The sequence below is a fragment of the Ovis aries genome, chromosome 3 (assembly GCF_016772045.2).
Source record: "Ovis aries strain OAR_USU_Benz2616 breed Rambouillet chromosome 3, ARS-UI_Ramb_v3.0, whole genome shotgun sequence".
Taxonomy (NCBI): Eukaryota; Metazoa; Chordata; class Mammalia; order Artiodactyla; family Bovidae; genus Ovis; species Ovis aries.
In genome coordinates this window covers 179,552,865-179,572,419 of record NC_056056.1, presented here as the reverse complement: position 1 = coordinate 179,572,419, position 19,555 = coordinate 179,552,865, and the positions used below count along the sequence as shown (strand labels likewise).

The following is a 19,555-nucleotide window of genomic DNA, read 5'->3' as shown; positions in this document are numbered from 1 at the left end:
GTAACTAACACTTAATAGTTACACAGTAAATATTTCTTGGGGAAAAAAAATGAAAAGATAGAGGTGTGCCATGGGCAGCCTGAGGAGAGAGAAGCTCAGCCTCCTTGGTGGAGAAGGCATAGACCTGGGCCTTGTACTCTTAAGTGCCTGGAGTTCAGACATGCTTCGATATGGTGGGAAGAATTAGGAAAGTCATTTCTCAAAGCAAAGTTGGAGAGACAAAAAAGATAAAAATGTCTTTGAATAAAAGCATGGGTTTCTGTTTGATTGAAGCTTGGGTGCTTGGTGGAGACGAATGGGGAGCACGGTGGGAGAAAGGTCACTCAAGAACACAGATGGGGAAGTGTTTGAGTGCCTGACTGAGAAATGACTTTGTTAAAGATGTTTGAGCAGGAAATGGAAGCGAGCAGAATGGTGCTTCAGAAAATTGATCTCACGTATACAAGATAGTAGAGAAGCAGGAAGACTGGTTAGGAAAGGGTCCTGTGGTTGGAGTTGATAATGGGGTTCTGGAATTGGGGCTGCAGTGATTATATAAAGGAGGAAATACATTAAAAAAAATTATGAGGGTAGAATAAACAGAATTTGACAGCTGGTTGGATGAGTAAAATGAGATCAGAGTGAGATTTTTCATCCTTATTGCAATAAATGTATCTTGAATAAAATCATTTTACCCTCCCAGGTTTCAGTTTCTTCATCTATCAAACAAAGGTAATAATGCCTACCTGGTAGGATTATAGGGAGAATAAATTAGAGAAGCTATGGAGATTGCTTGTTTAAATAGTTCTTTGAAATAATTGTTTTTATCATCTTTTTAAAAATCATTTGTTAATGACATTTATTTGTCCTTTTCATTATTGTGGGCTACTGCTGCATATTAAAAAGCAGAGACATTACTTTGCCAACAAAAGTCTGTTTAGTCAAAGCTATGGTTTTTCCAGTAGTCATGTATGGATGTGAGAGTTGGACTATAAAGAAAGCTGAGCGCTGAAGAATTGATGCTTTTGAACTGTGGTGTTGGAGAAGACTCTTGACAGTCCCTTGGACTTCAAACAGATCCAACCAGTCCATCTTAAAGGATATCAGTCTTGAATATTCATTGGAAGGACTGATGCTGAAGCTGAAACTCCAGTACTTTAGCCACCTTATGCGAAGAACTGACTTATTTGAAAAGACCCTGATGCTGGGAAAAGATTGAAGGAGGGAAGAGAAGGGGACGCCAGAGGATGAGATGGTTGGATGGCATCACCAACTCAATGGACTTGAGTTTGAGTAAGCTCCAGGAGTTGGTGATGGACAGGGAAGCCTGGTGTGCTGCAGTCCATGGGGTCACAAAGAGTTGGACATGACTGAGCAACTGAACTGAACTGCTGTATCTTAATATGGATCTTGTTTATGTTGGATAGTTCCATCTTATTGATGGAGAAAACAAAAAGAAAGGATTTCTGACATAAAAATAAGAAATAAGCAACGAAATCTGGAATTTTTGTTTCCAGAATGTTTTAGATGGTATTAACAGATATGCAGATGACACCACCCTTATGGCAGAGGGTGAAGAGGAACTAAAAAAGCCTCTTGATGAAAGTGAAAGAGGAGAGTGAAAAAGTTGGCCTAAAGCTCAACATTCAGAAAACGAAGATCATGGCATCTGGTCCCATCACTTCATGGCAAATAGATGGGGAAACAGTGGAAACAGTGTCAGACTTTATTTTGGGGGGCTCCAAAATCACTGCAGATGGTGACTGCAGCCATGAAATTAAAAGACGCTTACTCCTTGGAAGGAAAGTTATGACCAACCTAGACAGCATATGTCTTTTGAAGCAGAGACATTACTTTGCCAACAAAGGTCCATCTAGTCAAGGCTATGGTTTTTCCAGTGGTCATGTATGGGTGTGAGAGTTGGCGTGCTCCTTGGACTGCAAGGAGATCCAGCCAGTCCATTCTAAGGAGATCAGCCCTGGGATTTCTTAGGAGGGAATGATACTGAAGCTGAAACTCCAGTACTTTGGCCACCTCATGCGAAGAGTTGACTCATTGGAAAAGACTCTGATGCTGGGAGGGGTTGGGGGCAGGAGGAGAAGGGGACGACAGAGAATGAGATGGTTGGATGGCATCACTGACTCGATGGATGTGAGTCTGAGTGAACTCCGGGAGTTAGTGATGGACAGGCAGGCCTGGCGTGCTGCGATTCATGGGGTCTCAAAGAGTCGGACACGACTGAGCAACTGAACTGAACATTGGGCTAGAAGTGTCTCATGCTCTTGGTGTGAGATCTTGTTTTGACAGTCATTTGGTCCCATACTGTGCATGAGCAAGAGAGATAACAGTTAGGGATCTCCCACCTGGGTCTGCAGAGGCTTGATTATCACTGAGCCTGCCTGCAGAGAAGAAAGGTTCTCAGTTCCTGTATGTTTAGATATTTTTTCCAAATGCCAGCAAGAATAAATAACCCAAGTATTTGAAGTAGACAAACTTTGGTGAGTGATCTTCAGATACAAGATTTATATTTGGGTACACATTCTTCCAACCTATTGGACCTATTGCAACCTATTGAGGGCAGGAACTATTACTTAGTCCCTCTTCTTATTACTCTCAGTGGTATATAATGGACATTTAGTAAATGATTTCTGAATGGGGAAAAAAAAAAGAAGCTTCTAAAGCAGAGTACACACCAGTCAGTAACAACATTCCAAATAAGTTGCTGGTGCCTTTACACCAGAGATTTGAGGACTAGTTGAGTGGCCTGCCTTACTGTGACATAGTCCACTGTAAGTTTTACAGCCCTCCTCATTGGTGGGTCTTTGAGCACACCTCCAAGTAAAGATGACTCAGACCCCATATTGTTCATCATCCTCAATTTCTTCTCTTTTTTGTACACCCTTTCTCTGGAGTTCAGATTTTCTTGTATTTCTTCTGTCAGAAGATCAGTCTAATCATCCTCACTTGGAATTACCCACTAACCCTTACTTGAAGATGCCTTGTGGATTGATAATCCACTCAGATGTAGCCAAGCAGCTATAACCCTGAACAATGGGTCCATTTCCCCAAAGGAGGACTTCTGGAATATAATAGTAAAAATAGGACCCAGTCCTTACTTCCCGTTGTGTATTGTTGTGCCATGTTACCTTTGACCTGCCGTGTAAGTATGATCATTAGCATCTTCCATCTCCAGGCTAGAATTAGAGGCCTCAGACAGCAGGGGATTCATTTATGCCGTCATCCACTTTTCCAGGAGAGGTCCTGATTTTTCCCCAAAATAAAAAAATAGTAGAGGATGATGAGCCTATACAAATTACCCACACTTATAACTGATTGAACCTTAAAAGGCAATTACTTATATACTCCACCTTGGGAGTGTTGATGCTTGTGAGCAGCTGGACAGGTTCACAGCTGGGTTAATGAGGAAACTACAGCCTGGCCTGAAATGTAAAAGTTGCTACAGAAAACCACACTCAGAGGCAGGCAGGCATGTTTTTCAGTAGAGAAAATTGCCCTTTGGTTCATGTAAGACTCAGGACACCCTTTCAGCAAATTGTTAATATTGTTAAGATTATTGCTTTTTCTCCTTTGCATGCCTTCATTTATTTATTTACTTATTAATTATTGATTATTATTACCCACCCCACCCCTCAAACCCACTCCAGTACTCTTGCCTGGAAAATCCCATGGGTGGAGGAGCCTGGTAGTCTGCAGTCCATGGGGTCGCTAAGAGTCGGGCACAACTGAGCGACTTCAGTTTCACTTTCACCCCTCAAAAACAGAAGTGAAGTGAAAGTCGCTCAGTCGTGTCCGATTCTTTGCGACCCCACATACTACACATTCCATGGAATTCTCCAGGCCAGGATGCTGAAGTGGGTAGCCTTTCCCTTCTCCAGGGGATTTCCCAACCCAGGGATTGAGCCCAGGTCTCCCGCATTGCAGGCAGATTCTTTACCAGCTGAGCCACAAGGGAAGCCCTCAAAAACAGAAATTAGAGCTAAAATGTTCTGAGAACAGTACTGCTCCTACTCCACTCTGCTGGCCCTTATTGCTCCCCTGTGCCTTAGGGTCAGGCTGAAGAAGCACCAATGATTAATTCAATGTCGTGATTTTTCTTAACCTGTTTACAGGGGGTGTGCATTTTCTGTAAATATTTTGTACTGTCTTTTGAAGTCAGTAAACTCATTAGAATCACTGGATTTTAAAACTCAAATGAATTTTAGAAATCATCTCATGCCTTTCTTTTACAGCAGAAACCAGCAATTTTAAGTGACTTGAACAAGCTAGCTTGTAGCAGAGCTGGGACTCAGGAAAAATGCTTTAAGTCAAGGCCTTTTTTTTTTTTTTTTTTTTACTTCCCCATGTAAATTATAGAAAATAAAAGACATCTATACTTCTGATGTATTCACACTCAGTCACTCAATCATGACCAACACTTTGTGACCCCATGGACTGTAGCCTGCCAGGTTCCTCTGTCCATGGAGTTTTCCAGACAAGAGTACTGGAATGGGTTGCCATTTCCTACTCCAGGGGATTGTCTCAACCCAGGGATCAAACCCACATCTCCTGCGTCTCCTGTATTGGCAGGTGGATTCTTTCCCATGGAGCCACCTGGGAAGCCCTTGTGTCTTCTCAGCTTCCACTTGCTCTTCAACTTTAAATGCAAAAACTCCAACGAGAATATACTTAACAGATTTCTTTCATTCTGAAATATAGAAGAATCATTCAGTTAAATGTAAAGCGTTTAGAAATTGAGTCTATTGTTTCTGCTAGTTCTCCATAATAATTCTTACATAATTCTGACTCCTGGTTTTAAAAAAATAAATGATTTACTGTGGTTTATAGCACTTTGACCCACTGATAAAATAGAATTAGATATTTTCTGAAGAAACTTGAATTACTAGTTTTTTGGGGAAATGTTAGCTTACCTCTAAATGCCCAAACAAGACCAGATTCTCAGAATTTGACTTATAGCAACATTCAAATACACAGAAGAAATACTTAAGCATTAATCTTTAAAATAACTAAATCTATATGTATTTTAGCTCAAGGGATTGCTCTGCTGCTGCTGCTAAGTCGCTTCAGTCGTGTCCGACTCTGTGCAACCCCATAGATGGCAGCCCACCAGGCTCCCCCGTCCCAGGGATTCTCCAGGCAAGAACACTGGAGTGGGTTGCCATTTCCTTCTCCAGTACATGAAAGTAAAGTGAAAGAGAAGTCACTCAGTTGTGTCCGACTCTTCAAGACCCCATGGACTGCAGCCTACCAGGCTCCTCTGTCCATGGGATTTTCCAGGCAAGAGTACTGGAGTGGGGTGCCATTGCTCTACATAGATGTAAATCCAATTTTTTATGCCCTTAAAATTTGTTTGGTGTTGCATTGGGTAAATAATTTTATGTGCACAGGTGTTCTTGATATGTTATTCTAGCATTATGAAATTACTCTGATTGTTGGTAACTAAGTATATAAGCCAGGATTTCACTTTTTAGAAAGATATTCAATCATGTTAGGAGATTTTTACTCTTTAAGAAGGAATTCATAAGATATAATTCTACCAGTTTTAACCCAGTATGTACTCCATTATAAACATTTATAAAAATGTTTTAAGTTGTAAATGCTACCAAGTCTGGTTGATGGGTCAACATGGATTTTAGTACCTAATTTTCCTTTAAGGCTGTGCAAGATGACATAATGAAAAGTATCCCAGCCAACTTTCTAAAATATTATTAGGAGAAACTGAATTTATTTTAAGGCAATCTTGAAAAAACTTTTTATTATATCATATTTGGTGAGGGAGCTCAAGCTTGGAAACCAGATTGAGTTAGGGTTAGCTCCCAGCCCTTTCCATTTGCTAAATGTGTAACCGTGAGAGAATGACAACTCATGCTCATTTTCCTAACCTGTAAAACTGGTGATACTAGTTCCTGACTCATAGAGTTGTTTTTAACAATAAATGAGAAAATGAATAGCAAATACTTTGTGAAATACTTGGCACATAATAAATCTTCAATAAATATTACCTATAATTCTATTAGTATGTAATTATTTCATTTCAAAGAAGGAATTATAGGCAGTTCTTGACTTACTACAAATTAATAGGCTATCCAGTTATACATGTCTTTTCTCTTTTGCCATTGTTTACCTTCATACTCTAGGGAACCAGTGCTCTAAAGGTCATTCTGATAAAAGAGGTATTTTTGAAAGTGAATTTTATAGCTTGCCTCCTATAAAATGAATGAATGAGTAATATGTATAGGTTTAGGGAGAAAGGTGAGTTTTCTCTATTCAAAATTCACAGGAAACCTTTTAACTTTATTAGTCCAGTATTTCCCAAATTTGTTTGACCGTGAAACTCATTTTCTAAAAATACCAGTTAGCATCCTGCAGAAGTGTTAATCTACCCTTTGGGAAGTCTTGCTGTATAATTTTTGAAGCATGTACACGCACACATGTATCCTTTAGTTGTGGTTAAAGCGGTTTTGGGCAGTGACCTTTCAATTAGATTTTCTCAGATTTAAAATATATCACCATCTTAATACAAATTTGAATGGTTCAGGACAGAAATAGTATGATATAGAAAAATTAATTCATTTCACTTTTGCATACATTTTAAGCTGTTAACAAAATTCACCCCCTCATGGATCGTAGCCTTGTGGTGGCAGAAGGGGCCTGTGTAACTTAATGAAGCCATGAGCCCATGCAGGTCACCCAAGATGAAGGCATCGCAGTGAAGAGATCTGACAAAATGTGGTCCATTGGAGGAGAAAATGGCAACCCACACCAGTATTCTTGCCTGGAGAACCCCATGAGCAGTATGAAAAGGCAAAAAGATACAACACTGGAAGATGAGCCCCCCAGGTCAGAACGTGTCCAGTGTGCTACTGGGGAACAGCAAAGGTAATTACTGACAGTTCTAGAGAGAACGAATAGGACTTCTCCGCAGGCTCAGTGGTAAAGAATCCAACTGCGAATGCAGGAGCCGCAGGAGACACAGGTTCAGTCCCTGGGTTGGGAAGATTCCCTGGAGGAGGAAATGGCAACCCACTTCAGAATTCTTGTCAGGAAAATCTTACGGACAGAGGAGCCTGGTGGGCTACAGTCTGTAGGGTCGCAAAGAGTTGGACACGACTGCGGGACTGAGCACACCAGAAAGAATGAAGCAGTTAGGCCAAGGTGGAAATGATGCTCAATTTTGGATATGTTTGGTGGTGAAAGTAAAATCTGATTTTGTGGGAAAAAAAAAAAAAACAACAATATTTCATAGGAACCTGGAATATTAGATTCATGAACTGAGGTAAATTGGACGTGGTCAAGCTGGAGATGACAAGACTGAACATTGACATCTTAGGAATCGGTAAACTGAAATGGATGGGAATGGGTGAATTTAATTCAGGTGACTGTTATATCTACTATTGTGGGCAAGAATTCCTTAGCAGAAATGGAGTAGCCCTCATAGTCAACAGAAGACTCCGAAATGCAGTACTTGGGTGCAGTCTCAAAAATGACAGAATGATCTCTGTTTGCATTCAGCATCACAGTAATCCAAGTCTGTGCCCCAACCACTGCTGCCAAAGAAGCTGAAGTTGACCGGTTCTATGAAGACCTACAAGACCTTTTAGAACTAACACCAAAAATGATATCTTTTTCACCATAGGGGATTGGAATGAAAAAGTAGGAAGTCAAGAGATGCCCAGAAGAACAAGGACTTGGCCTTGGAGTACAAAATGAAGCAGGTCAAAGGCTAACAGGGTTTTGTCAAGAGAATATGCTGGTTATTTAACTTATCAAGAGAACACCCTTATTTAACTTATATGCAGAGTACATCATGAGAAATGCTGGACTGGATAAAGCACAAGCTGGAATCAAGATTGCCAGGAGAAATATCAATAACCTCAGATATGCAGATGACGCCACACTTAAGGCAGAAAGCGAAGAAGAGCTAAAGAGCCTCTGATGAAAGTGAAAGAGGAGAGTGGAAAAGTTGGCTTAAAGCTCAACATTCAGGAAACTAAGATGGCATCCAGTCCCATCACTTCATGGCAAACAGATGGGGAAACAATGGAAACAGTGACAGACTTTGTTTTGGGGGGCTCCAAAATCTTTAATTTCGTGGTGACTGCAGCCATGAAATTAAAAGATGCTTACTCCTTGGAAGGAAAGACAGCATTTTAAAAAGCAGAGACATTACTTTGCCAACAAAGGTCCGTGTAGTCAAAGCTATGGTTTTTCCAGTGGTCATGTATTGATGTGAGAGTTGGACTGTTAAGAAAGCTGAGTGCAGAAGAATTGATGCTTTTGAACTGTGGTGTTGGAGAAGACTCTTGAGAGCCCCTTGAACAGCAAGGAGATCCAACCAGTCTATCTTAAAGGAAATCAGTCCTGAATATTCACTGGAAGGTCTGATGCTGAAGCTGAAACTCCAATACTTTGGCCACCTAATGTGAAGAACTGATTCATTGGAAAATACCCTGATGTTGGGAAAGATTGAAGGTGGGAGAAGGGGACGCCAGAGGATGAGGTTGGACGGCATCACTGACATAATGGACTTGAGTTTAAGTAAACTCTGGGAGAGAGTGCAGAACAGGGAAGCTTGGTGTGCTGCAGTCCGTGGGTCTCAAAGAGTCAGACATGACTTAGCCACTGAACAGCAACAATAATCATTAAACCAACAAAACATTCTTTGCCATGTTCTAATATATTGTAGGGTTTAGAATCTGACAAACCAAAAATCTATTTTTCTTTTTTAAAAAACTCTGTTGAAATAATTTTAGACTTAAAGTTGTAAAAATAGTACAGAAAGTTTCTGAGTACTGTTTACCTAACTTCCCCTGATATGAACATCTTCCATAATCAGAAAATAAGAAACATTGGTACAATATTTTTAGGTAAAATATAGATCTTATTTAATCACCAGTTTTCTGTTCTGAATCCAGTCCAGAATTCCACATTGCAGTAAGTTGTCATGTCTCCTTATCCCACAGTATTTTGTTTTTAAAGATTTTTTTTTATGTTAACGTTTTTAAAGTCTTTGTTGAATTTGTTACAATATTGTTTCTGTTTTATGTTTTGGTTTTGGCCAGGAGGCTTGAGGGATCTTAGCTCCCCTGCTGCTGCTGCTGCTAAGTCGCTTCAGTCGTGTCCGACTATGTGGAACCCCAGAGACGGCAGCCCACCAGGCTCCCCCGTCCCTGGGATTCTCCAGGCAAGAACACTGGAGTGGGTTGCCATGTCCTTCTCCAATGCTTGAGAGTGAAAAGTGAAAGTGAAGTCGCTCAGTCGTGTCCGACTCCTAGCGACCCCATGGACTGCAGCCTACCAGGCTTCTCTGTCCATGGGATTTTCCAGGCAAGAGTACTGGAGTGGGGTGTCATTGCTTTCTCCAGATCAAATTTGCATCCCGTTCATTAGAAGGCAAAATCTTAACCACTGAACCACCAGGGAAGTGCCATCCCAAAATGTTTTAATCATCCTCAGCTTACATCTGAAGTAGTTCTTCGTTCTTTGATCTAAAGAACAAAGAAAGGAAAAAATCTTGTGTTTATAGATTTGCTATTAACTGATAACAGTGTCTTGTCTCGGAGGCCTTCATTCTACCTCAACCTTTCATTGGAGAAGGGCTGTAATAAGGCTCTTCCTTCTTGAGATACTAAGATTATTTTCTAAAGCAATCCATGTTTCCCAAAGTATTGTACAGGAGTCAGCTCAAAGCAAATATAGGCTGTGTTGCCCTATTTTGCTGCCTTCAATAAAATATGTACATATCGTATTACAAGATTTTATTTAAAACACTTATTAATTTCAGGTTACTTTTGAATACATCCATCTAATGCTTCTTCCAAAACTGCCGTAAATGGTGTTTGTGTCTGTGTGTTTTCAGAAATATAAAAAATAAGAACAAGAGAATTAATAATTTTTGAAGCTAGAAAGCACATGGCCAATTAGCAACTAACTGAACAAGCCCAAAATGAATTTATCACTAGGCCAGTAGTGAGGGAAAGTTGACAAGTGATTCAGTTTATACTACAAAAATTTGAGTTTCAGAAACATGACTCTAGTTAGAAGATTTGGAAAACTCTTCTCTGGAAAACCTAACTCAAGAGGAAATACCTAAAGATGTACAAATCAAGGGGTTTCTCAAAAAATTGCTTACCTAACTGAACCTAGAATGAACACAAAGTCATCAAGCCCCTCCATCCCACCCACTCAGAACTTCTAATTAGTTTATTAGCTACCTTTCTCCCTTCAGCTCTTAATTATAAACAAGACAGCCAAAGATTACTAGATACATGGGGAAAACCTCACCATGGAAGACAGCGAATAAAAACAAAAAAGAGAAATTTGGAAGAAAGAGAATCCCCTTTCTCCTCAAAAACCATCAAAAACAATATTTGATTTCCTCAGAGAAATAAGGGAAGATATGCATTATCTAAACAAGAATGAAATGCTAGTTTAAAAGGGGTGGGGGACTTCCCTGGCAGCCCAGTGGTTAAGATTCCCAATGCAGGGGGCCCTGGTTCAATCCCCAGTCAGGAAACTAGATCCTACATACTGCAGCTAAGTCTGTGCATCCCAGCTAGGGGATCCATACACTCTAGAGCCTGCACACTGCAACAAAGACCCAATAAATAAATATAATTTTAAAAAGGAAGTTGGGGAATGGGAGATTCAGAGAAGAGAAACGTGCCCTTGAAATTAAAAGCATGGTAACAAAATAAAGAAACTTTATTGGAGCATTGAAAGATGAGATAGAAGATATAGAAGTCTCTGGTCTCTTATCCACAATTCCAAAATCTATAAAGTCCTAAAAATCAAAAAAAGATTACAGTAAAGCACACAACTTTATGTACAGTCTTTATCACATTTATATGAATATGCTTACATTTTGCTACAGAAATACCACTGCCTCACGTCTCTTTGATAATGTTATATATGGGTTTAAATCATTATTGCCTTTCTAAAAATTCTGAATTCTGCTATACATATGGACTCAAAGTTTTCAGATGAGGGATTAAGGACCTATATCCCAGAAAACAGAACCAAAGACAGAGAGATGGAAAATACAAGAAATAAGAAAATTAGAGGATCAGTTCAGAAGATCCAGTGTCTAATAATACAGGTTTCAGAAAGAGAGACAAAATGACATAGAGTGGGAATCATCAGCAAAGTAATACAAAAAAAGGTCCAGGACTGAGAGATCTTAATTTCCACCTTAAAAGAGACCTCAGAAAAATAGGCTGAAATAAACCCACATTAAGGCACATCACTATGAAATTTTAGGAGCACTGGATATATTTGGTTAGTATACAAACCAGAGAGGGAGAGTGGGAAAAGTCACAGACAGGGAGACAGAGTCACAGTGTCCAGATCTCTCAACATCAGCACTGGAAGCTTGGCTGCAGTTGAGAGTTACCTTCACAGTTCTGAAGGAGGATGGACTTCCCTGGTGTTCCAGGGGTTAAGAATCTGCCTGCCATTGCAGGGAAACACAGGTTCAATCCCTAGTCTGGAGATTCCACATGCCTCAGGGCCGCTAAGCCCGAGCACCACAACTACTGAAGCCCACACACCCTGGAGCTCATGCTCCGCAAGAGAAGCCACCACAGTGAGAAGCCATACACCACAGCCAGAGAAGCCCCATGCACAGCAACGAAGACCTAGCATAGCCAAAAACAAGCTAATTAATTACAAAAGTTTTAACTTATTTTAAAAATTCCAAAGGATTTTTTTCCCCCTACCTAGAATTCTGTACCCAAACTGTCATTAAACTGGGATGGTTAGGACATGAATCAGATTCTCAAGAAACTTTGCTAAATTGAATGTCCTCTTTTCTTTTTCTTCCCCTTCATCCTCACAGAGGTGGAAATAAGAAATGAAGACATTATAAAAATTGAAGAAAATAGATAGTCCGTAAATCAAAATATTATTCCTGAATTAATCAAGAGATTCCTTAGTATCGCAGATTATGTAGTATGTGATCAGTTCAGTTCAGTTGCTCAGTCGTGTCTGACTCTTTGCAACACCGTGAACTGTATGTAGCACTCCAGGCCTCCCTGTCCATCACCAACTCCCAGAGTTAACCCAAACTCATGTCCATTGAGTCAGTGATGCCATCCAACCAACTATCTCATTCTCTGTAGTCCTCTTTTCCTCCTGCCCTCAGTCTTCCCCAGCATCAGGGTCTTTTCACATGAGTCAGCTCTTCGCATCAGGTGGCCAAAGTACTAGAGTTTCAGCTTCAACATCAGTCCTTCCAATGAACACCCAGGACTGATCTCCTTTAGAATGGACTGGTTGGATCTCCTTGCAGTCCAAGGAACTCTCAAGAGTCTTTTCCAACACCACAGTTCAAAAGCAGACTTAGAAAGTACTACTTCATCTTGTATTCCCCAGGGTTCTTTCTCAGTCCATAATAGAACATTTGTTCACAATGAATAAATAGTTAAAATATATTTCTGTTGTTTCATAGGCAAGTCAGAAAGGTAAATCCATTTTCTAGTTATAAGAATTTTTAAAGTTTATTTAAAACTTTTTTAGATTTGCTCTTCAGCGTCACGTGCCCTTGGCTTGCCCTCAAGTAGATTGGCCCTTGCTGGGGAGGAGGCCAGGATGTCTGGAGAGTGGATATATAGGCTTTTAGTCACATGGTGACATCCATCAGGACCACTCTCGGGCCTTACTGTAAACAGTCCATGGACTCCAGCCTTTTCCATTGCATCCTCTGCCCCAGGAATCAATTAGATCAGAAAACAGAAGGGAGAAACAGAACCTCGGAAGATTATTTATATAGTTAGTAAAGTTGCTCAGCAGCTAACAATAGAAAATAAAGCAAAACAGCACTGCATTGACTGAGATTTTTCTCAGAATGGTTTAAACTTTTCTTTGCCTTTGCTCTGATTTGTGTATTTCAACAATTAGTAATCTATAGTGAAGTAAACTTAAAGTTGAGAATGACAAATGGGAAATGTCTCATTTAACTATATTCAGTGTATATTTCACTTTCCTATTTCCACTGTGTGCAGAAATCTTTTCAGCCCCTCTGAGTATCAGTTTAGTAGTTCTCTGACTTTTTTCTTTCATAAATGTCAGTGTGCCTTTGCTTGTTTCTTTCCTTCCTTTCATGGTCTGACCTGCTCCTGTTCCCTCAAGTCACATCACCTCTTGAATAGCTTTCCCTGGCCCATAACCTCATGCCTGCCTCCACTCCAGGAGAAACCTTGCTCCTTCAGGTGGGGTTCCTGAGAAAGTGGAGCATGTTTTCCAATCTAATGAGAAAAAAGGTGAGCGTGGGTGCAATGCTAAACAGGGGTGGTTTAGCATATGAAATTGGGCTCCTAGTTTTGACTTCCTACACTGCCACTCGATCTGTGACCTTGGGCAATAAATTTAACTTTGCCATTCCTGTTCGTGCCTCTGTCAATTGGACGACAGTGATAGTACTTGATGGGCGTCCTAGGTGGCTCGGTGGTGAAGAATGCGCCTGCCAGTGTAGATCCGCCCCTGGGTTGGGAGGATCCTCTGGAGAAGGAATTGGCTGCCCACTCCAGTATTCTTGTCTGGGAAATCCCATGGACAGAGGAGACTTGTGGGTCACAGCCCATGGGGTCCCAAAAGAGTCAGACACAACTCAGCAACTAAACAACAGCAGTACCTGCCTGGTCGATTACTGTGAGATTAGAAGGAAGTAATACATGTGAAGTACACTATGAAGTAGTGATTAAAAACATATACTCTGGAGCCAGGCTGCTTATATTCAAGTCCTTGCTCCATTACTTAGGCCATCTTTCTATTCCTCAGACTCCTCAAGGTGGTTGCTAACATCTGAGCCAAAAAAGTATCTCTTTGCTGTTTTTTTTTTTTTTTAATAGCTATTGTTTTACAGGGAATTCTCATTTTTCAACAAAATTCAAAAATATAGAAGTGGAGAGAAGAAAAGGTCTGAGGCTGAAAGAGAAGAAAGCAAATGAAAGCCACAGTAGGATGCCACTACCTCCCACCCGAATAGTTAAAATGAGACAAAGTTACTAAGAACAGCTAGAAGTTGTATACACCATTGATGGAGTGTAGGTTAATGCAGCCACTTTGCAAAACTGACAATAACTTTGAAGGCTGAATTAAGATATATCCTTGACCCAACAAATCCAATCTTAGATGTCTTCATCCAACAGAAATGCCTGCTCCTATGCACTCAAAGACCTGTAACAAGAATATTTATAGGAACATTATCCATAACAGCTAAAAACTGGAAGCCACTCAGATAAAAATTCTGTATGTTTATAAAATTTACAACAGTATATGTATTACAATGTGGAAAAGAAGCCAGACACAAAAAAGTACATAGTGTCATTCCTTCTTTTTTTTTCTTTTGTAAGTTCAAAAACAACAGAACTAATTTGTGGAGTTAGAAGTCAGAATACTGGTGACCCTTTGGCAGGGGAGTGGGGACTAGAGTGGGGCCCATGGGTGCTTTTGGAGTTCTGTGGCTTGACCTAATCTGATGGTTCAATTCAGTAGCTCAGTCATGTCTGACTCTTTGCAACCCCATGGACTGCAGCACACCAGGCCTCCCTGTCCATCACCAGCTCCTGGAGTTTACCCAAACTTACGTCCATTGAGTCGGTGATGCCATCCAACCATCTCATCCTCTGTTATCCCCTTCTCCTCCTGCTCTCAATCTCTCCCAGCATCAGGGTCTTCTCAAATGAGTCAGCTCTTTGCATCAGGTGGCCAAAGTATTGGAGTTTCAGCTTCAGCATCAGTCCTTCCAATGAACACGCAGGACTAATCTCCTTTAGGATGGACTGGTTGAATCTCCTTGCAGTCCAAGGGACTCTCAAGAGTCTTCTCCAACACCACAATTCAAAAACATCAATTCCTCAGCACTGAACTTTCTTTGGGGCTTCTCTAGTAGCTCAGACGGTAAAGCGTCTGCCCACAATGCGGGAGACCTGGGTTCCATCCCTGGGTTGGGAAGATCCCCTGGAGAAGGAAATGGCAACCCACTCCACTATTCTTGCCTGGAAAATCCCATGGACTGAGGAGCCTGGTAGGCTATATAGTCCATGGGGTCGCAAAGAGTCGGACACGACTGAGCGACTTCACTTTCAACTTTCTTTACAGTCCAACTCTCACATCCAAACATGACCACTGGAAAAACCATAGGCTTGACTAGACAGACCTTTGTTGACAAAGAAATGTCTCTGCTTTTGAATATGCTGTCTACATTGGTCATAACTTTCCTTCCAAGAAGTGAGCGTCTTTTAATTTCATGGCTGCAATCACCATCTGCAGTGATTTTGGAGCGCAAAAAAATAAAGTCAGCTACTGTTACCACTGTTTCCCCATCTATTTGCCATGAAGTGATGGGACTAGATTCCATGATCTTCATTTCCTGTATGTTAAGCTTTAAGCCAACTTTTTCACTCTCCTCTTTCACTTTCATCAAGAGGCTCTTTAGTTCCTCTTTGCTTTCTGCTATAAGGGTGATGTCATCTGCATACCTGAGGTTATTGATATTTCTCCCAGCAGTCTTGATTCCAGCTTGTGCTTCATCCAACCCAGCGTTTCTCATGATGTACTCTGCATATAAATTAAATAAGCAGGGTGACAAGATACAGCCTTGATGTACTCCTTTTCCTATTTGGAACCAGTCTGTTGTTCCATGTCCAGTTCTAACTGTTGCTTCCTGACCTGCATACAGGTTTCTCAAGAGGCAGGTCAGGTGGTCTGGTATTCCCATCTCTTTCAGAATTTTCCACAGTTTCTTGTGACCCACGCAGTCAAAGGCTTTAGCATAGCCAATAAAGCAAAAATGATGTTTTTCTGGAACTCTTTTGCTTTTTCGATGATCCAGCGGATGTTGGCCGTTTGATCTCTGGTTCCTCTGCCTTTTCTAAAATCTGCTTGAACATCTGGAATTTCATGATTCACATGTTGCCGAAGCCCGGCTTGGAGAATTTTAAGCATTACTTTGCTAGCGTGTAAGATGAGTGCAATTGTGCAGTAGTTTGAGCATTTTGGGGGGTTGGAATGAAAACTGACCTTTTCTAGTCCTGTGGCCACTGCTGAGTTTTCCAAATGTGCTGGCATATTGAGTGCAGCACTTTCACAGAATCATATTTTATGAAATAGCTCAACTGGAATTCCATCACCTCCACTAGCTTTGTAGTGATGCTGTTGCAGGAGTGTATTTTCTTTGTGAAAACTCATGCAGCTGTAGGCTTATGGTTTATGTATTTGTAGCTAGATATGTTAAACTTCCATTTGTAAATGTATTTAAAATCAGATGGCTTAAGAATTTTGGAAATAATGGGTTTACTTTTTCTACTTGCCACGTTTTCTGAGAATTAAAGATTTCATACCTTTGAATAATGTTAGGTACTTACCACAAGGCTGGAAAATTAACCAATCTGGCTTCTTCATAAGTTGTATCTTCAGGACTGTTAAAAAAAAAAAAAAAGAATTGTCAAGAACCACAAATAAGGACCTCAGGCAACATACTTGGAAGTAATGATTAGTTTTCATTTATCCTACCACCTTACATACTCTTTTACAGACTACATGGACTACATTAAATTATAGAACTGTGCTTTGAAGTTTTATCAGCTTTTTTTTTTTTTTTTTTTGCTTTTCTCAGAGTAATTCACCTGCAGTTCAGATCTGGTGGGCCTAGAAACTGGTTGAAGAAAGAGTTTTATGTGATCCAGCTGTGAGATGGGAGAGGCAAGTTGGCAGATGCCCAAATGAGCATCAGTTGTAATTGATGCTTGTGCTAGTTGCTTTGGCATCCGTGATGCTGTTTTAGTAACTGAGCGAGTTTCATCTTTGAGTGGAATGTGTTTTGTTTAGTCTGCACTGTGCCCAGATTGAGGACTAAAAACCTTGCACTTTCGCAGAACATGGCTTTGTATACAGCTCTTCCCTTTTCTGCTATTTTTGTAACATGTGAATCATGGCACAGTGAAGCCATCTGCAAAGCCTGAATAGGAGATAAAAGCTGCCATCCCTTAGATTGACACTTGAAAAGCTGGTGTTCATTTGGAGTACATTCCTGATTATCCTTTATAAAGTCTCAGACTTCATTTCAAGATGGTTGCAAACATCTCTGAGCCAGCAGTATCTCTGGTTAGTTTCTTTTAGCTGAACACTAGGTTAAAGTAGAGGAGGGGAATCCATTCCGTGTCACCCAGAATCTGCTGGAGTTTTCTCAGTGCTCTTTCAGTTGAGATAATAAGAACAGCAGGTTCCTCTCCTGTTTTAAAAAATATGTTGATTAAATTATCTTAGCAAGCTATCCAGTTTGGCATGCACTTCATAGGGAATAGTTAAAAACATAAGGTCCTTGAATTGTCAGATTAATACTTCAGAGTAAATATTATTTGAATGCTTGAAGTATATCACACCAGTTAAATATTTGTCAAAAGTATTTCTCAACATAGCGTTTTTTTGAGGATTTATTGAAAAGGAATTAAATTAACACATGCTTATAAGCTGGAATCAAGATTTCTGGGAGAACTATCAATAACCTCAGATATGCCGATGATACCACCCTTATGACAGAAAGTGAAGAGGAACTAAAAGCCTCTTAATGAAAGTGAAAGAGGAGAGTGAAAAAGTTGACTTAAAGCTCAACATTCAGAAAATGAAGATCATGGCATCTGGTCCCATCACTTCATGGGAAATAGATGGGGAAACAGTGAAAACAGTGTCAGACTTCATTTTTCTGGGCTCCAAAATCACTGCAGATGCCGATTGCAGCCATGAAATTAAAAGACGCTTACTCTTGGAAGAAAAGTTATGACCAACCTAGACAGCATATTAAAAAGCAGAGACATTACTTTGCCAGCAAAGGTCCGTCTAGTCAAGGCTATGGTTTTTCCAATGGTCATGTATGGATGTGAGAATTGGACTGTGAAGAACACCAAAGAATTGATGCTTTTGAACTGTGGTGTTGGAGAAGACTCTTGAGAGTCCCTTGGACTGCAAGGAGATCCAAACAGTCCATCCTAAAGGTGATCAGGCCTGGGTGTTCATTGGAAGGACTGATGCTGAAGCTGAAACTCCAGTACTTTGGCCACCTCATGCGAAGAGTTGATACACTGGAAAAGACTCTGATGCTGGGAGGTATTGGGGGCAGGAGGAGAAGGGGACGACAGAGAATGAGATGGCTGGATGGCATCACCTACTCGATGGACATGAGTTTGGGTAAACTCCGGGAATTGGTGATGAACAAGGAGGCCTGGCGTGCTGCGATTCATGGGGTCACAAAGAGTTGTACACGACTGAGCGACTGAACTGAACTGAAGACATTGCCAAGGAGATTCAAGATTAAAAATGCACACCCATAACGAGTTTAGGATTGACATGTGCACACTGTTGTATGTAAAATGGATTACCAACAAGGACCTACTGTATAGCACAGGGAACTCAACCCAATATTATGTTACAACCTAAATGGGAAAGAATTTGGAGAATAGATAAATGTATGTGTATAACTGAGTCACTTTGCTGTACAACTGAAACTAACACAACATTGTTAATCATTGATTAACCCATAAAAAATGAAACAAAAATGCATACCCACACTCCTCCTTATTCTTTCACTGCGGATATATACAAACCTAGCATATATTTGTGTGTGGTAGATTGATCAGGGTCCCTTCAAGCCTTTCCCGACAGACTATAAATTCAGCTTTGCTCTGAGCTACAGAAGGAATGTTCCCTCTACTAAAATAGCAGTGAGTGCATAAATTGGGAAGTACAGATTGGCTTCATATTAAGAAGCTTCTTCAGTTTTCAAGCAGAATGCCCTTGGTCACTAGGTATCTCTTCTTAATAAATGATATTAGAGTACGTTGGTAACCTAGTAGCCATAAACTCTGAAACTACTAGAGGGAATGAAATATAAAAATATTCCCTTATATCCTGAAATGATGAACCAGAAATGCTAGAATCTTCATAACAAACTCTTTATTTTCAAAGTGTTGTTCAGTCATTCAGTCATGTCTGACTCTTTTCGACCCCATGGATTGCAGCATGCCAGGCTTCCCTGTCCTTCACCATCTCCCAGAGTTTGCTCAAACTCATGTCCATTGAGTCAGTGATGCAGAGTCTAGGAATAATGTACTCCTCTTATATCTTGTTTTCCTAATGTATTTTCATGTGATATTTCAAGTCTTTTCATTTTTCTTCTATCTCCCATTTTACTAACATACTATAAATATGCAAGAACCTAAATTTTTTGGTAGACTAACTAAAAAGCCTCTTGAAGAACGTGAAACAGGAGAGTGAAAAAGTTGGCTTAAAGCTCAACATTCAGAAAACGAAGATCATGGCATCTGGTCCCATCACTTCATGGCAAATAGATGGGGAAACAGTGGAAACAGTGTCAGACTTTATTTTGGGGGGCTCCAAAATCACTGCAGATGGTGATTGCAGCCATGAAATTAAAAGATGCTTACTCCTTGGAAGAAAAGTTATGACCAACCTAGATAGCATATTCAAAAGCAGAGACATTACTTTGCCAGCAAAGGTCCGTCTAGTCAAGGCTATGGTTTTTCTAGTGGTCATGTTTGGATGT

The 19,555-nt window shown here is 40.4% G+C and overlaps 1 protein-coding gene across 50 annotated transcripts in view; it reads left to right on the top strand.

The window, feature by feature from the left end:
- RBFOX2 (RNA binding fox-1 homolog 2) overlaps positions 1-19,555 on the top strand; it is a 293,081-nt gene that overhangs the window by 232,116 nt on the left and 41,410 nt on the right. The gene's annotated exons all lie outside the window — the stretch shown is intronic.